Raw genomic sequence first — 13,052 nt, forward strand, 5'->3', positions numbered from 1 at the left:
GCCAGCATCTATAGTCTCTTGATTTGTTCATTTTAGCCACTCTGACTGGTGTGAGGTGATTAACTAGTTGTTACTTAACCTTCTAATTTCTGTATAAGTCTAATTACATGAAATAGAAGTTGGGGTTCTGATTTTTTACTTTGCTTATCCATTTGGAGTGTCATTGTAACTACTGTATTGTAAATGATGGAAAATAATTACATATGTTAAAAAATAGTGTTATATTCTAAAAAAAAATAAAAAATAAAGTTACCACAAAAAAAGAAATTCTTTACTTCAAACAGAAAAAAACCCATATTTTTGTAAGACATCTAAATGGCTCATCTAGAATGATAATTATTATAAATTGAATATAGAATGAATTTCTCTTGAAAATTAATTTTACTTTATATATGCTTGCATTTTTGTTATACCAGTATAAATATTTTCAAAGAACTGAGATGGAGGGAGTTTGACACTGTTCCATCCAGACTCTGCGGCTATTAGAACTTGAACTAAGCCATCTTCACAATATTCCAACTTGACTAGAACTCTAATGTTGACATCCTAGATTTATGCATTCTTTTCTGCTTGTAGTGGGTTGAATTGTGTCCCCAGAAAAGACATAGTCAAGTTGAAACCCATTACCTGTGAATATGACCTTATTTTGAAGCAGAGTCTTTGTAAATTTAATCAGATTAAGATGAGGTCATACTGGAATGAGTCCAATGACTGGTGCCTTTACAAGAGAGATCAGAGGGAGTTTGGGCACAGAGGCACAGAGACAGAGGGAAGAAGGCTGTGTGACAACTTATTCACTGCTCTTTTCTTTACATGAAACTCAGGAAACATTCCTAGTTGAAAGCCATGGAATCTCCCAATGGATGTTCTTGCTTAGAAATCTATAATGAGAAAATCTACTAATTTAATTATTATAAGATTTCTTATATCCTTTGAGAACTTTTTAGTATTCTACCTTTCAATGGATGAATTTTAGAGATGCTAATTGTATTCCTGTAGTCCATTCTATAATCTTTGGGGAAAAAATTAGGGATTTTTGGAGTCGTAAAAACTCTTCTTTTAGGCAAGTTATTCAACTCTCTTATGCCTCAGTGTATATGTAACAAGCTCACCCTGTTCTATACCTTCATGTAGTATCACTTTACTACTTGCTCTTGTCATCTTTTCCTCTCTTTTACTTTCCCTTATTCTCCTGAAGTGAAAAGAAACAGTATTAAGCTTTGAACTGATACAGACAAAAGAAGAGGAGCTAAATGGTGCTGGCACAGCCATTTCTTGTGTTGTGCTTTATTTCTGGCCATGAATGTACTAGTAGGTGCTCACTGTTTTCCAAACTGCAGATCATGACTTATTAGTATTTAATGAAATCAATTAAGAGATCATCCAGCATTAAAAAAAAGAACTGAAATAGAATAGATAATATCAGTTTATATTGCCCAGAGTTTTCATGAAACTTAAATTGTGTGTGTTGCAATGTATCCAATTTATTTTAATGTAGAGTATAGTTTAAAATAAATTTAGAAGCCAAGTCGCTAAAGAAAACAAGCTTTAGTTATTCTAATCTATACTCTCCTCCACTGCATCCTGTTAACTCCTGGTACGGACTGACTACCGTTATTAAGTTAGGCAGTAAAATAACCAGGACAAATGGGAAGATTTTTTATTAGTTTTGTTTTTGAGTAAGTGGGATTGCATATCTGCCTGTGACCAAAAGCCTTGTAGCTCAATGGATTTCTCTACTGAACATGGCATCAAAGAGGGGTGATTGCTCTGTTTGTCTTTTCTAGTTCTGTTTGCATCAGGCTTTACTTCTGAAAGACGCAAAGACATACAATTGGTAACTATAGAGATTCGTAATTTTCTGCTATTATGATAACTGCTGATGCTAATTAAGTTGCTATAAGACCCACTCCTACACCTGCTAAATGACATTTACCTAAAAGGTCCTATTAGTTCATGTGGTAAATTCCAAGGTTTACTCTAGGTGTTAGTAAGCTAATAACCAACTTACTTTTACATAAAGTCCAAATCCATTTCACCACTGCACATAAAAACTAGTGAAGTCTTGGTAAGTTACTTAAACTTTCTAAAATGAAATTTTCTCACTTGTAATATAAAATGTGTTATGGAAAGAATCTTCTTCATATGAGTTAAACAAATGTATCTGTATACTAGGACTTAGTATTTACTAATTGCTGGTGATGATATTGGTGATGTTGCTAACCACAAGATTTGGCATCAAATATAATGACCCTCATCTGCCTAGAGTTGGCTGTTTTCATTTGAAAATAAATGTAAGAATTTGATTAATATTGCTCCCCAACCAAATAAAGAGATTAGATTTTAGCATACCTGGAGAGTTGCATTCTGTTTCAGTCCTATATTTTGATAGTTAAATAGCTTGAATCATTTCCAGAGAAGAGTGACCTGGATTGTTTTAAGGACATGGATTTCTTTAGTGTGGCACAAGGACATAGGGACATGATGGCATAGTGGCCTTGTAGAGTTGCCCTATGGTATATATATTACATTTCTTCTTTTTTTCTTTTGTTCCCCAAAATAAAACTGGTATAGATTGGAAAGAAGGGAATGTCCAGTTTAACATGAACAAAACGGTCTGTTTACTTGTACAGTTTTCAACAATGTAATAGATTGACGTATAAGGGACTGACATAGTAGAGAATGGTAACATCATTAACCGTGTTGTTCTGAGATGCAGGGGCTTCATGAGATGGTGAAGTGAGCATTGAAGTCTTCTTTCATTCTGAGATTGGACACCTGTCACTGTTAAAGTCTGGGCAGCTCTAGCCCAGACTAAGAGTTAAGGTAGTAGAGTCAGGGATAATACAGAATTAGTAGAAGACAAAATGGCAGGCCTTTTGTAAGAGTGTATATGGGGAACATGGAGAATGTGAAGCTCTCTTTTCTGTATTTTCTTGATATTGCATAATGATGTGCAATAAAATGTATTAAGAAAATATACAATTATATTTTAAAGTGTTATTATTTTAAAAGAATAAAGTGACATTTTGATGATAAACTTGGGATTTTAAGTCAAGGAGAACTTTAGGAGAGGTTTAAAAAAATTTTTTAATGTTTATTTTTGAGAGACAGAGAAACAGAGCACCAGTGGGGCAGGGGCAGAGAGAGAGGAGGAGACATGGAATCCAAAGCAGGCTCCAGGCTCCCAGCTGTCAGCACAGAGCCCGACTTGGGCCTCAAATCCACAAACCATAAGATCAGGACCTGAGCCGAAGTCTGATGCTTTACTGCCTAAGCAACCCAGGCACTTTGAGGAGAGATTTAACATAAAAACTCTTCTGTAGTCAGATTATTTAAAGATCACAGGGTTATCTTTTCCCAATACAGCAAAAATCTTTATTGATAAGTCTTTTGCCATTGGGAAAGGTATCCACAGATATTTGACAGTGCTCACTTTGGAGCAATGGAAAGATTCAACGGGTCTAAAAATTTGTCTGATGATAATTTTATTTGATATTTCCTTCCTCATGACCAATAATTCATCAAGGAGGCTTAGCACAATTTTCCTGACATCAAGGAGTAGTTATGGATAATATATTCAAATGCCGGGTATAACCTTATATCTTAAGACATACTTTACAGATGTGTAATCAGTAAAATTTTATAACATCCTCATAAGTTGAAGGTTTTACCTTTAGTTCCAAATCTTGGGCTCCTAATCTCAGACTTTCTAGTATTTTATATATTCTGGCTTCTGTGAAGTTAAAACTTAATTTGTTATTTCAAGAATGAGATGACAGTCTGAATATGACCTATCTATTCTTACCTGGTGTTCTAAGTAGACCTGAGTCCTGCAGCCTAGTACTGGGTAGAGTTACTCTTATCAAGAAAACAAAGACCACTCTATTGTTATGCTTATTTAGTAATGATTTCATCTAAAAGTGCTCTGGCCCTTCTTCATCATCTGCACTGTGATGAAATGAAACAGGCACCTCTGCCATGGTTAGTTGGCGTACTCTCCAGAAATTAGCAGCTTGCATCATGACATTGTAGAAGTCTTTCTGGGCGTACTCAGGTACTGGCATTTTAAGTATCTTGGGAAAGTAGGTGTGCTTTTACCCAATTTATTTTCTGTTTGGAATTGCCTCCTTGATTTCAGATGAATATCTAACGATGTATTCAACAAGATATTGAAGAATTGGGAAATAACTAATTTAATAGTCTGCATATCACAGTTCTCTCAAAACACTATTAAGAAAATTTGATAGGAACGACTATAAATTTTTATGCTAATGTTTATCTCTTTATCTTTTATTGTTTATTATGTTCTGTTTATTATGTCTCTTAATGCTTATCTCCTTTATTAATTTTTAAGTACATCTTCAAAATTGAACCTTAAATTGTGCTAAAATGTACTTCTGTACTTTGCAAATCTATATTATACTCATATTAAACAATCTTAATAAAACCTTTTTTCTTGAGAGAGCACAGTGGTGAGAAAGTAGAGAAAACCTAGAATGAGTATCCTATTTATATCAATCAGTATTTCTACAAATACTCTTTCCTATTTTAAGTTATTTTGAGTTCAAGGTCTCACTTAGATACAAATAATATAGGGCAAATTTTTTTCTATTATCTGAAGAAAGTGATACCTGTGAGATCTCATTAGAATGGTGTCTGGTATTATAGAAAACATAATCCAAGTAAATGAGACACACTTTTTTTTTTCCTGGTTTTCCTATATCTATTTTTGTACTTATACACTCATTAAAGTCTATGTAACATATTCATGAAATTTCTGAAAGAGAAATGCAATTGCCAATGAAAATTGAACTAGATTAGTCTTAAATTCAAAGACATAGACTCTTAATTTTATATTACCTTTGGATTTTTATGTACAAAACTTCTCAGAATACCTGTGAGAGAGTGGAGAGCTGCAGTAACATTTTGACTTGTTGATTTCATGGGAGACGTATTTTTTAAAATAACTGAAATGCAAATAACGTGCAAATTATGAGCTCTCCTAAACTTGAGCATGAAGGTTGTGCACCTGAGTGCATGCTTGGAGTGTAGGGGTCTTGAGTGTGTGTGTGTGTGTGTGGGTGTGTGAGTGGCGGTGTTTCGCGTTAGGGAAAGCCTGCCTGGAAGGGTGGTGTACAGAGTGTGCTTCGTTCTCTTTCCTTTTTCATTTTGCACTCCTCATATGTCCAGCTATGGATGACTAAGTAATGATCTCAGACTAGGGTTTGGCTACAGAGAGAGACAGGATTGAAAGATGGAGAACTAGGATTTGCTGCCTTATAAATTAGTCCTGGTGTTTTAAATTTGACCTTGTCATTTTCCCTTGGATATTAATGTCCGCCAAACTGTTTGAATCAAATAAAGTTTGATTTTTACCCATGTTTCAAGTTTTCTTTCTGAGGGCAGCTCCAGCTTTTTTCCTTCCTGAGAACTTTCTCCTCGTTTCACAGCACTCTTCTTATGCTGTTCAAATTCCTTAGCTTATTGTCCTCTCCCCACTCTCCCTGCCTATCTCAGCACTTCTCTGCTCTTTGATTGGGAGATTCTGTAAAGATGGTCTTAGTTGTCAGAATCCTTTCTGAGGCCCTTTATAATAACCTGCATCTCCCAAATATATGTAAGCTCTCCTCCTGCCTATCTGTTTGTATTAACTTGCATCACAATTGATGTATTTGTTATTACCTACCTATAGGTGATAATTGTTATCAGGTCAGGGAACTTGTCTATCACAGTCAGTATTGAATCTCTAGTAGTTAATGTTGTGTCTGCACTTAATAGATTCTCAGTACATGAAGAGTGCATGGATAAAATTCATGTATTAATGAAAACATGGGCCACTTTTTGCGTTTCTGTTTAGAAACTTTGCTGCTATTATTTTCCAAACCTCTCTCCTCAGAAGGAGTTCTACCATACCAATGATTCATTAAAAAATGATCAAGGTGGCATGTATCATTTGGAATTAGAGTATAGTTTACCATAGTGATTTGCAAAGATTTGCAAGTAAAATTTAGTATTCACTGAATACTGAGAACCTTCTTTACACTTAAAATTATTTCTTCATGCCATTTTAAATGCATAGAAGCTCATTAACCTGTGGATTTGTTTGTTTTACTGAACTACCTTGCTTCTTTTGCTGGGAAGTACAGATGATGAACTTCTAAATAGACATCTGTACATTTTAATCACATGGATAAGTTTGATGGTATCAGGTTTTTATTATTTTTATTGTCCCATTTTTCAACACACTATTTGTATCATCTAACCTCTCTTAAATAGTTTCAATCTTCTAGAGCAAAATTCACTTATTAGAATTTCTCAGAACCAATTCACAAATCCCATGTCATAAGTTTGCTCCTAAGAAGCCAAGGTTAATAACACAAGACAAGCGGTCCGACAAAGAGGAACTCAGTCAGAGCACACTGACTGCAGAGTCTCTTAAGATGGTGGCCCTGGTGCCCCGGTACTAGCAAGGATGGGGCTGATGGCAAAGCAACAAAAGAAAAATGTTTCTCCTTCAATCCTTACTTTTAAAGCATGATTCTCCTTCCAAGGTCAGAGTTGCTGTGTGTCATATTATAATCCGGGAGTCAGAAAGAGAGTTAAACAGGTAATTGATGGTAATTGACCATTTTGTACTTTCTGTGATGGGACTGAAAAGAAAGAGCTTTATACGTTGCGACTGTGAAATGGAGGCATGGGAATAATCACAGGAGAGTCTGTTAAAGGTCCCTGGAAGAGAACTTTGCACCCCGTGAGTACTTAGTGAATATACATTCTTAAAATTTTTATTTGTAAGAGTATGTGCAGGTTTTTGTCACAGTTGTTGTTGATAAGCTAGTGCTCGTTGTTCTGTCTTGGGCAAATACTAATTGGATATTGACAAATAGGGGCCCTTTAATTCCTTATGCAAAGCTGAGTTAAAATGTTATAAAGAAAGAAGTTGATGGAGATAGATAGAAGATAATAGACATAATTAATGAATCTGGCATATTATTGATGGATTGTTCTCTCCCCCAAAACATTACCTGTTGGTTATTTTTGTGGGTTGTATATGCTTAAAAAAGTATCTAAATGTTATTATTTCCCATGATGTTGCATGTTTGGTTTTTCTTCTCTGTTATTATTATTGTTCTCTTAGGAAAGAAAATTGTTCAACTTCTCTGAGGCTGGTCTATAAAATAAGAGTGTGAATACAGTACTTCTGGCAATTTCATTAAAATTGAATATATACATATATGTATATATAGAGAGAGACAGAGAGACAGACAGACAGATAAGAGAGGGAGTAAGCACATTTCATCAGTATGCCCAACATACTAAGATGGTAAATGTTCAGTTTTCCATATCCTTTCTCCTTAAGATCTGGCATAGATTTCTTAAGACTCTAGCAAATTGTTAGTTGGGCACATTGTCAGCATTTAGTAAATGTTTCTATTATTCCTTCCTAATTTTTATGTTGCTAGTCAAGTATATATTAATGCATATTTATTCAAATATAATAATATTCTAATAATATATTTATTAATTGCTTTGCATTTTGTGTGCCAGAAAAGTATCTCAAGCTTTATATTGTCACTTTCGGACCGAGCCTGTACCGAGACCCACATAATCCATTGGACAGAAACCAGAACCTCACAGAGTTGTTCTTGATGTAGTTCATCTTTTTAGTGCAGTCTGTTAATTGTTATATATTTTTATAAAGATTTTGTTAGTAGAAAGAAATAAATGTTTTCTTCTATTTTATACCTTTTCTGTATCATATCCCTTGTTTGAAGGATTTTTAAGATCAAAGGTTTGAATTGGGTTGTTAAAATCTCATAGTTATATATAGTCATGCATTCTGTTTGTAAATATCTTTTAATCTCTGATAAAATAACTAATTTAGTATGAAAATTCTATACTGGAATGTTGACTTATTGATTAACTGACTAGTAAACAGGAAAAGAGATCCTAGATGACTTGAGGATCTCTTGGAAACACATTTTCTTGTTCTTTATTAAATATGACTGGTCTCTGCAACTATTATTAAATGAATGTTTGCCAGAGGTGTCCAACTTTGATCTGAATTCTAATAATAAATTTCATCTTTATAAAGTATTCTTTTGAAGAACTCCTTTGGTGTGCTTGACCAAATCGCTTTAATAATGGCAGTTCTCATGGTTTAAGAACTATTTGTCTTTACCAGCCCTGAATCTGGTACCACAAATGACAGAGAGATTTATTATCATTATTATTATTACACTCTAATGCCCTCAGTGCTAGGATTAGGATGGTCAATTTATGTCCTAAGCTTACTCCATTATTTGTTCCAGTGGCTAATAAACATTATAAATGGATATTGCAATTGGATTTTGAATCAATAACTTCAGACACTGAACCATATGTTTTAATGAGAAGCTGGATTTTCCTTACATTGGTCACATAGTACTATTAGTTTTTTATGATATATTAAAGTCGGAAAAGATAAATATAAACACAACAAAATACCACGAGGTCTTCAAATTCCATTATAGTTCATTCTTCTGAAAGGCTTGCCAAGGTCAACCATAACTCTGTGCTATCCTTTGTTATTTTGGGCCACTCTGCAATAATTTTGAAATCATATATGATATTTTCTCTGAATTTGTTACTTATTTGAATACCTCAGTTTGCTCTTAAGAGAAAGTTGTATTGATATATCTGTGATGTATCTAACCCCTTAGTTGATATTGACTATATGGCTTATTTCAAAAATAGCTCTAGAAGCCCTCTGATGTATATATAAAGTGAATCAGAATAGTAAATTCAAATCTCTGAAGGCCTGTCAATTTTCAGTAGGAATAAAAATGAATTGTGTTCTATTTCATGGTGATCTTCTTACCTGACCATACTGAATGCTTACTATTCAATTCAAGAGCACCTTTGTTATATCATTAATAAAATGTTTAGGACAGATTTTGGAAATAATCTATTTTTCACTGGAATATTCTTTTTTTTTTAACATTTATTTATTTTTGGGAGACAGAGACAGAGCATGAATAGGGGAGGAGCAGAGAGAAAAAGAGACACAGAATCTGAAGCAGGTTCCAGGCTCTGAGTTAGCGATCTGCACAGAGCCCAACACAAGCCTTGAACCCATGAACCACGAGATCATGACCTGAGCCAGTCGAATGCTCAACTGACTGCGCCAACCAGGAGCCTCTGGAATATTCTTTTTAAAACATTTATCTTTTAATGATTTTTCTTAGAATTGGATATATGGAATACGGCTTTCAGAATATTAATTCTGATTTTGTCATTTTATTCCTGTGCACAAATAGTGTTTTGTTTTTCCTTCACTTCAGAAGAATAAGATAAATCAAAGTAGTAGTCACCCGTAATAATAGGTAGAGCCCTCGCTATGCAAATGAACACACAGAAGCAGCCACTATTGTGATGAAACTGGAATCAGTTTCTTTCTTTTTCCATGTTGCTTATTAGAGCATTTTGATTCTAGGCATGGTTCTTTCATTCCACTACAGTATTGCCATGAACCCAAGCAATGACCTAGTTAACAATGTATTAGGGTAAAATGATATAGAATAGGGACTGTAGAACTAAAGGTGAGAATATTACCATCTGAAAAGATGGTGGAAAGGATCATTGTAGTTTATGACCATTTGGGATGTTCAATATAGTAAACATATCTGGCAACTAGACACTTTAAAAAAACCTTTTACTGATTTGTTATACTTTGATATGGGAAGGAGAGTATGAGAGAAGAGCAGGGCGGGGGGGGGGGGGGGGGGGGGGGGGGGGGGGGAGAGAGAGAGAGAGAGAGAGAGAGAGAGAGAGAGAGAGAGAGAGAGAGAGAGAGAGAGATTGTATCGAAGAAAATATAGCCACAATTTAACCACTATTCATTATTCCCTATCTCCTAGACTGCCAACATTGGGATGAAGCTGAAGGTTTTGTTTAATAGTGACATATACAATGAGACTTTTTCTTCTGACACGTGACAGCTGAGAGGATATTTCATTGGTATTTTCCCTTGCTTTAGCAAACACATACTTTTCAACTTTTCATTGTTTTATTGTTAGCTTTATTAGTTAATGAATGACATATCACTTCTGATTTTTCATGTGAAAGGCTAATCTATAAAATTTTAAGTTTTTCCTTCATAGTAGGTAGACATGACTCTTGACTAAGCCAGTTTAGGTATAGTATTAGGCTGGTGTGTGTGTGTGCACGCACGCATTAAAATAAATAGTATATTTGAATTAAGTCCTCATATTAACATATAACAAAACCTTTTAGAGCAAGAAAAAACATTTGTGATATTTTGTGTCTTATTATTCCATGAAAGTATGGGTTGAAGCTGGGACTCTACTAGATAATATAATTAATACAAACTTGTGGAAGCAGTGATATATATATAACCAATATGTAATCTAGTAGAATATAAGCCCCTTAAACTGTGGGAAATATGTCTTGGTCATTTCTGTTTTTCCAGTGACGAATAGCCATACAGTAAATTTTTTTTGAGGGTAACCAAACAAATTACAGTTTAATAAATAGACTAAGGAATTCTAACTTTAAACTTATGCTTGCTGATATGTAATTTTGCTTAAAAATCTTTTATCTAGTTAAAATAAAATTTTAAGAATTAAAACAAGTGTTAAAAGCTACATGCACCATAAATGGATTTCATTTCTTTCTATGCAAAATAGCACATGATTGGCACCATATTGTTGATTACCTTTGCTGACAATGACACATTTTGCTCTGCATTGTTTTCATACAGTATTTGTATTTGGGCATGCTTATTTCCAGAATATTTGGATTTTATTACATAGTATAAATTAGAAAACATACAATTATTTAACAATCATTTTTGTAAAGGGGTGCCTGGTGGCTCATCAGTTGAGCATCTAACTCTTGATTTTAGCTCAGGTCATGATCCTAGGGCCATGGGCTTGGGTCCCGCATTGGGCTCTGTGCTGGGGTGAAGCCTACTTGAGGTTCTCTCTCTGTCTTCCTCTGCCCCATACCATACTTGTGCACATGTGCTCTCTCAAATAAAATTTAAAAGATTTAAAATATTTTTGTAAAAAAATGTTTTTCTCCATATAAGGTGAGAAGATCAGTTGACATTGACAGAGGTATGAACTTTAGAGTTTTGTTATAGGTAAAGTTTGCCATTGCATGAATATAGTATCACCAAATGTAAGTTAACATGCTTTGAGTATTCTGACTAGTGCTTATTTTTATGGGAGGTTTAGGAGGAAATGCTGTTCTTGTTATTGAAGCAAATGTCTTTTCACTCTCATTGGCAATTTAGATTAAATTTTAAGCAAGTAAATAGGATCGTGATTTGCTTTGAGCATCTGTATTTATTCGGCTGTATCAAAAATACTTCATTTCATTGTTCACTGTTAGGTGACTATTCAGAGTGCTTATTTACTACAATTTTTCTAAGAAAAATGTAGCTTGAAATGCATTTTAAGCTTTCTGCTATGTTTGTTATACTTCTTCAGGCAAATGGGTTTAAAAGAAACATACAAGATACCTGAGCAAGTTCTTGCTGACCTATGCAATACCTGCCTCCTAATAGGTCATATTTCAGCTCCTATGTTTTTGACAAATAGCTGGGCTCTAAAAAGCTCTGTCCGTGGTGCTGAAACATCTCATGATATATGAGCATGTCTTCCTGATAAATTCTAATGTCAGCTTCTGTGTGATAGTGATTCATCAGATTGCAAAATTTGTGTTTGGGAAACACATCGAATTAGCAAGTTTTATGTTTTAGATGTGTTAAAATTAACACAGTTTGTCCTTTTGTTTTAAAGAGTTCATAACAATTACCTTCCACTTTGTCAAAAACAGCACGATTTAATTAGAAACTCTCAAGTCTATTATAAAAGCAAATGTCTGTAGTAACAAATAATTGATATGACCACAGTGCTGGAAATGTTTACTGGCCAGCGACATGTTAATAACATGCAGCAAGCTATTGTAAGAAAAGTTAAACACCTGATTGTGAACAGGCAAAGCAGCAATTAACATGGAAGCCTTATTGCTTTGTAGAGATCAGTGATTTGCCTATAAAAAGTATGGCTTATTATCTTAGATGGTTTTTATTGTTCCAGTCTATTTCTTTCATACACAAATGCCTTTATTTTGCAGGACTGGTGGTCTTTGTTTGGAAATATGACTTAAAACCCTAATGGACTTTGATTATTTTCTACAATGAAATCTTTATATTTCCTATTTTAGATTCTTTAAATGATTAGTAAAATGTTTTTTGGCACTTCAATGATTCTCATTTTTTAAGCTGTGTTTTTTAGGTATCTTAAATATAGTCATAGAGAACTACATTTAATCTTTTCCCTTTACTCTAAATTAGTCTTAGAAGTTTTTCTTTTTATTACCAAAACTATCCTCTTAAATTTTTATTAAATCCTGGAATTATCTGATTTATGTTATTTTTGTCTGGTGGTAAACCAAATAAAAGGGAGAATTTTATAAAATTGAACCTGATAAACTTGTTCAGTTGATAATCTAATATGTTTAAAGTAAAATTTTAAAATCCTAGTCTTGGAATATCCTAATCTTCTGAAATTCTAAAACCCATGGGGAAAAGAGTTATTATTCACTCTGATAATAACAAATTTCAAGTTTGCACCCACCATGTAAGCTGCTATACAAGTATATGAACTACCCTCTTTGGGGTTCTTGAAGAATGTGTTTGGTTGTTAGATTTGCAACACAGCATATTATTAGATTATTAGCTTGTTATTGCAGTGAAGCATATTGAGTATTTAGAATCAGAGATTTGAAAATTAGATCTAAATCCTAGCTCCTACCAAAATTTGGCAGTATTTTCTGCAAAGCAAGGAGGTTACAGTAGAGGTACTACTAATTATTAAAATGAAAATTTCAGTTCCTCACATATTAAGTTTACATAATGTGAACTTAAGAATTAAATCCACTCCAAACATTGCGTGTTAAGAGAGTACTTAAGTACATCATATCCTTGAGGACTTGTTTCTGTCAATAAAGGGTTAAATAGAGTGTTATTGCTTTATAAT

The 13,052-nt window shown here is 33.9% G+C and overlaps 1 protein-coding gene across 2 annotated transcripts in view; it reads left to right on the forward strand.

Moving 5' to 3' along the window:
* The window catches only part of IMMP2L (inner mitochondrial membrane peptidase subunit 2), an 848,590-nt gene that overhangs the window by 392,811 nt on the left and 442,727 nt on the right, over window positions 1-13,052 (forward strand). The window lies entirely within an intron of this gene.

This window comes from Suricata suricatta, chromosome 2, assembly GCF_006229205.1.
Source record: "Suricata suricatta isolate VVHF042 chromosome 2, meerkat_22Aug2017_6uvM2_HiC, whole genome shotgun sequence".
NCBI classification, from domain to species: domain Eukaryota; kingdom Metazoa; phylum Chordata; class Mammalia; order Carnivora; family Herpestidae; genus Suricata; species Suricata suricatta.